Source organism: Ptychodera flava, chromosome 11, assembly GCF_041260155.1.
Source record: "Ptychodera flava strain L36383 chromosome 11, AS_Pfla_20210202, whole genome shotgun sequence".
Classification (NCBI taxonomy): domain Eukaryota; kingdom Metazoa; phylum Hemichordata; class Enteropneusta; family Ptychoderidae; genus Ptychodera; species Ptychodera flava.
In genome coordinates this window covers 28,206,548-28,213,605 of record NC_091938.1, presented here as the reverse complement: position 1 = coordinate 28,213,605, position 7,058 = coordinate 28,206,548, and positions in this window count along the sequence as shown.

The window sequence follows — 7,058 nt, the reverse complement described above, 5'->3', positions numbered from 1 at the left end:
AATAACTTTTCTAAAAATATCTTCACTGGTAGTAAAAGCGACTAATTGAATTTCCATGAAGTTCTGAACATGAATAATTGATTTCAAGGTCATTTAGGAGACTGACCTTAAGAATGTTCTGGACTAATAATTAATTAAACTCAGGTAAGAGTTATGCAAAATAAACTACATCATAATAGAAACATCATGTTACCTTGATTAAATTTGAAAAAAAATTGCCTTAATACGAAAAAAAAGGAAATTAGTGATTAATGTGCAGGCAAAGCTCAACAAAACTAAATACCAAGTTACACTTTTCACTTTTGTTAATGTCATATAGTATCGATACTAAGATGTACATAGCAAGTTTTGTTAACCTCGGTCAAGGCAATACCAATATATAGCCCTAATTAGGAAAGTTCGTTGTCCGTTAAATATTCAAATTAATACGTATCTTAAGTAAACATAGAGCCTGGGGGCACTGACGTCCGTTGTGACTCCTGTTTATTATTTGACATGAATTTGAAGTGCTGTATTATGGCAAAAAAACAAAATTGTTTAGACATAAATGAAAGCTATTTGAACTTGTTGGTTACTGCTCCGGCATAAATAACGAGCACTAAGTGTCATTGTCAGGAACTGGAAATTCAATGGACTTATCTAAGTATCAACATCCTTTGATATGTGTGAAGGTGAAGAAAGGCTTGAGACGCAATAGGATGAAAATATCTAAAACGAAATGTTAACTATTATAACTTACAGACAAATATCATTGATTGAAGGGGAGAAAAATTTGGCAACAAAATATTGTACCATGATGGAAAATGGCTAATATAAATCATATCACTTGCCCTACCTGGACTGAAGGTAGATGTGCACATAATAAAAATTGGTGTTAAACGTCATTATTATACATCTACAATCGAGAACAATAGAAGTTTGCGTGCGCTAAAAAGCCGTACTGAACGCCCGTTCCGTAACACGTACGGTTTCCAGGCGTTCCAACCTCCTGCGGCTGTATCTGCGGGTTAGTGGTGAACGGTTTCAAGGAACCCATTTGACGAGTGCCAGAATATGTCTCGCGCGCTCAGTAAGTGTGTAGTGCACACACACCAGAACTTGGAGAAGCGCTTCCGAGATAGCGTTCCACACTGGCGAGATAAAATCGGACGAAAAAATTGTCGACAATGCAGGAAAACGGTCACTACTCTGAGAATTTTATTCCCAAGTTAGGAATGTAAGATGTATAATAATAAGGTTATCACGAAAATACAGCAAAGAATGCACTCGGACATTGGCGCCGAGCATCGCCCTCCGCTTTGCGTCTGGCGATACGCTTTGCCATTGTCTTTGTGCATCCTTTGCGGTATTTTCGTGATAACTTTCACTGCATGAAAACCCAATAATTCAGATAAATTCACATTAATGAGTTGCCTGTATTATAGTGTAATACACGTGAATTCACACGAATTCACATGAATACAGGCTTGCTGAATACAAAAAATGGATTCTTGACTGTATTCATCTGTATATGCACTCTTCAGCTAAAATACAGGCAATAATCCATGTGAATACAGTAAGTATTATAGGGTTTTTATGCAGTGTTTATAATTATTGGCAGTGATTGCAAATGTATCTATTGTCCATCACATAGAATATATTTGCTTGGATCCTGCAGGGATCACATGAACTTTGTCATATATCTGGCGTGCAAGTCAATCTACAACTCATGTTCAATGAAAAAAAAAATATTTAATTGTGTGGAGAGACTGTAAGTCAAAGGTGCATCTAAACCTATTGAACTAAATATAAGTAAGCTTACCGCTCTTCAAGTGTGTATAGGCAAACACCAAATTTAATTTTGAATTACATAACGCAAGAAACTACATACAACATGATGAAAAAGAAACTTAATATCCTAACAGTGAATAAAACGCTATGGAAATGTTGTCTGAGAATCATAAGCATCTTGTATGCGCCAAAAGACAAATACTATTATTGGTAATAGATAATATCATCTTGGCCAAAGTTACTCTGACTGGTTTGTTTCCTTTTGATTTGATGATATGTACTAAATTTTCATAATATGCAGTTATTAACGAGAGTAATACAACATAGCTTGCATTTTTGTCTACAGTAAATCTTTTTAGATAACTTTCTTGTAAACTGTAAATTGTGCCTTCGGACAGCATAAACGTCGCGATACTAAAATGTTTTGATGTGATTCTGAATGACTTGCTTGAGAGTCGACATTTCAGCATTGTGATGTTGACAATTACATGCATGCTGGTGCGTACTTTCAAGAATCCACGAGTTCCCGATGGTCTTATAGCGATAATACAGGTGACAATGGTGAAACGAACAACATTATTTATCGGTGACCATGCTCATATGCATACTTAGGGGTGTATAACGAGCCATGAATGATTTGTTGTCTCCGAGCGAGTGCGACACGCACGTACTTCCTACATAAATCGATCAAAATATAAGCACAATCTCTTCTCAGTGATAATGCATAATTAATGAGGTACAAGAGGTGGTCCCATAAAGTTCCCCATTCTACCGAATATGAAGGGTACATCACTTGCGGTTACTTCTTTATGGGTGTCAATGCATATTTTAGGTCAAGGTCATCGAGGTAACATGACATTTCGTGAAAACACTTTCCTGCCATGGTTATCCCGGTGAACCCAAATTCAGACTTCTGGCTATATTAGCTAGCCCAGAATAAGGTATGTGCATAATTAATGAGGCACTGTACGTGGCACCATAAGGTCCACATTATACTGAACATTAAGGGTATAGCACTTGTGATTACTGATTTATAATCAAAGGTCATCAAGGTCACATGACGTTTTGTCAAAAACATTTCCTCCCATACTTTTCCCTGTGTACCAAAAATGAGACATCCAGCTGCATTGGCTAACCAAGAATTAGATATGTGCATAATTAATCAGGTAACGTATGATCAGAGGGTCAAAGGTCAACAGTAACCCTAAAATGTAGGTGTTCGGTTTTTATCAGAAGACGAAGAAGTATAGTGAACCCAAGAAGATACAATAGGAGCCCAAGCCCAAGTGGGCTTTGGCCCCTAAATATAACATTTTAAACTTTAAACCATCCATCAGATATGTAACACTCCGAATAAGCTTTTACCATGTTTACTAACTTTCAGCATTATGAAACAGTTCGAATATTTATACTGAAAATATAGCGGATTTCAAAATAGCTTGAAATTACAACGTGCTCGGGTGATAAGAAGAACATTTATGGCGTTTATGCCGTTCAATATCTGAACGATTGCACAACACGAGTGCGTTATCAGGCTTACAGCACGACTACAACACCTGGCAGTGAGTATTGACCATTCAAATTTCGCGGAGTTAGTTACTGGAGTAAGCTAAGCTAATCACCATATTGAATGTGCCACCGATATTTCCATATTACCAATTCTATAAGAGTGTGCATATACTTAGCTTTAGTTTCTTTATATTATTTTTCCAACGAAAAGAGTAGAATGAGGTCGATCCAGTAGATTTTCCCAGCTTGAAAACGTCTGAAATTCCCTGGAAACAAATAAATCATTCATCATCGATAGTAAACGCGTATAATTAACAGCCGTCATTCGAAATTAAGAAAGGAACATTGACGAAGTATAATCGTAAAGTGCTACATATCAATACAAGAGAACAATGCTTTCCTTTCCCTGGAGAAACTGTCAGAAAAAATGCAAAAAATAGGGTGAAGTCTGCAATTTATGCCCATAAACAGCTGGAAATTCATACCGAAAATATTTTACTAGAAATGACTTTTACATTTCTTTAGAGATGTTAAAATTTCATTTGAAATGACTGCATGAAAAGAAAAGGCTTATCTTATTCAAATTACTTTAAAGATAGGTGGAAAACGTTTTTTCTACTTGAGAAAGTAACCGTCTCGGGTCATTGCGTTATTACGTTTGAGCACCCATGGGAAGCCAATATTATTATTTACATTAAAACATGAATATCCATTATAGTAATGAAAACAATTGAGCACCTGTCACTTTGCCATAACAGTACTCTGTCACTATATGTGTGTTGTTCAAGCAGAGTAGCTTCTTATACTGAGGCCAAAGTAAAGGATATGTTGGTTCATTAAGGAGAAAAGTAAGTCCAAAGGACACTGTTACACATCGGATTAATAGCTTTGGGCTGCATCACAGGCCCTCAACAGCTAACTTGAAATTTCTAGGGATTCAATATCCTTTTCTGGTATAATTTACTGAAAACGTAAGGAGCAATTCATGTACTTACCGTGAGGTCGATCGGCCTCAACTGATTCTGCTGTTAAGGCGAGCATCTCTGTTAAAGCATGATGTTAGCACCAGCTACCTCTGTATTTAAAGCCAATGCTATCAAGTTAATACGCATTACGCGAAACGTTTTTAAATGGCTGAAAGCGGCATGGATGCCTTCAACGTGTGGTGTAAACGTTGGACAACTTTTTCAATGTGAGAAAAATGCCATATGAAGCTGCTACTGACAGAGTCCAGTATCTAATCACGATGCGTTTTAGGACATTTTTTATATAATAAAAGTCCGAAATGATAGAGTTATATGTTTTACTTCAGATGGATGGCTTCTACAATGAGGGGTACAATAATATGTATTTAGAGTCACAGTGTTTGAAGGTGTAAGTATATGAAGTGTGAATTACGTGTGCAAAATATCACGAGGGATGTGTATAGGCACCTTTTTGACTTGTTGACTCTCACAGACAAAATTTCTACTCTGTCGGCTTACAACACGACTGGAGAAGCTACCAAAGAGTATTGACGATTCGAATTTAGCCGAGTTTGTTACTGGAGTAAGCTAAGCTAATCACCATATTGAATGTGCCACCGATATTTCCATATTACCAATTCTGAGAGTATGCATATACTTAGCCTAAGTTTTTACGTTATTTTTACAACGAAACGATTAGAAAGAGGAAGATGTAGTAGATTTTCCCAGCTTGAAAACGCTTGAAATTCTATGGAAACAAATAAATTATTCATCATCGATGTAAACCCGTATAATTTACATCCATAATTCGAAAATGAACAAAGAACGTTTACGAGGTATAATCGTAAAATACTATATATATATCAATACAAGAGAACAATGACGACATTATCATACATTTGAAATTTTCATCTTTATGTCGATTCACGCTGATAGTGTATTGTGTGATTTCGTTTGGGACTGAACTCAATCAATTTTAAGTCACGACAGGCAATTAAACTCTTGTTTTGATATGAACTTCATGTTTTAATAACGGTGTATTGTCTCCGACCTGCACATTTTGTAGTGTGAAAAATGAGACTTTATTACAGCTTGCACTAACTGTGTGAAAATTATCAAGTTTTGCGGGGACATTTACCGCACGAGGGTAAACAATTGAAATGTAGATTCCCATTCCCTCGAGAAACTATCCTGTTGGGAGACCCCATGTTGAATGTATTATCAAACTTGCTACTTCTAACTGCAAAGTGGTGCATGTATTTATGTAGATAGGAGAAGAAAAATCATTGTAAGCTTTCAGAGTATTCATGAGAACAATAAAAAGAATTAAATTTTCAATTGCCAAACGAAAGGTATTGTCAGAAAACATGAAAAAATTGGGTGAAGTTGTCCCATTTCTCCCTTTTCTCCCATAAACAGCTGAAAATTCATACCGACAATATTTTTGTAGAAATGGACTTTAAGAGATGTTAAGATTTCATTGGAAATTCATACCGACAATATTTTTGTAGAAATGGACTTTTACTTTTTTAGAGATGTTAAAATTTCATTTTGAATGACTGCAAGAAAACATTTAATACACAAAAAGGCTTATCTTATTCAAATTACTTAAAAGTGGGCAGACAAACTTTTTTTCCTGCTTGAGAAAGCAACCGTATCAGGTCACTGCATTATCACGTTGTAGCACTCATGGGATGCCAATATTATTATTTTAATTAAAACATTATTATCCATTACAGTCATGAAAGCAAATGAACACCTTTCACTTTGCCATAACGGTACTCTTTCACTATATATGTGTTGTTCAAGCTTCTTATACTGAGGCCAAAGTAAAGGATATGTTGGTTCATTAATGAGAAAAGTAAGTCCAGAGGACACTGTTACGCATCGGATTAATAGCTTTTGGCTGCATCACAGGCCCTCAACAGCTAACTCGAAAAATTCTAGGGATTCAATATCCTTTGCTGGTATAATTTACTGAAAACGTAAGGAGCAATTCATGTACTTACCATGAGGTCGATCGGCCTCGATTTATTCTGCTGTGAAGGTGACCTCCTCTGTTAAAGCATGATGTTAGCAGCAGCTACCTTTGTATTTGAGCCAATACAATCAAGTAAATACACATTACGCGAAACGTTTTAAAATGACGGAAAGCGGCATGAATGCCTTCAACGTGTGGTGTAAACGTTGGACAACTTTTCAAATGTGAGAAAAATGCCATAAGTAGAGTCCAGTATTTAATCATGTTCCTTTTTAGGACATTTTCTCTTTTAATGTGTATTAAGAGTCACAGTGTTTGAAGGTATAAATATATGTAGTGTGAATTATGTGCCTAAAATATCACGAGGGACGTGTATAGGCACCTTGTGGACTTGTTGACTCACACAGACAAAATTTCGACTGTATCCAAAATTCCATGTTTTTAAAACTACTTAAAGGAAGGCAAACTACCATACAACAGGCAACACTTATTCAGTTTTGTTTTCTACCTTTTGTTATTGAAGATTTATATTTTTGACATCAAAATGCCTCACTATAAAAAATCCTAAATATTTTTTTCTATAGAGGAAGTAAAGTGTGTTACTTTAAAAATTTACTGGGTTCGGCATACACAAAGTCTGTATATTAGCATGTCCATTGCCATGTCGTAATTATTTATTCAACAATCGATTCATAATTCTACAATGAAAGCTACGCGCGAAACGAGAATTTTGCAGTGTTCGGACATCTATCATTTAAAATGAAAACGAAATTGTGTCTACCGAGAAACATTATAATCTGCACAATTAATATATTAACTATAGTATTAATAGT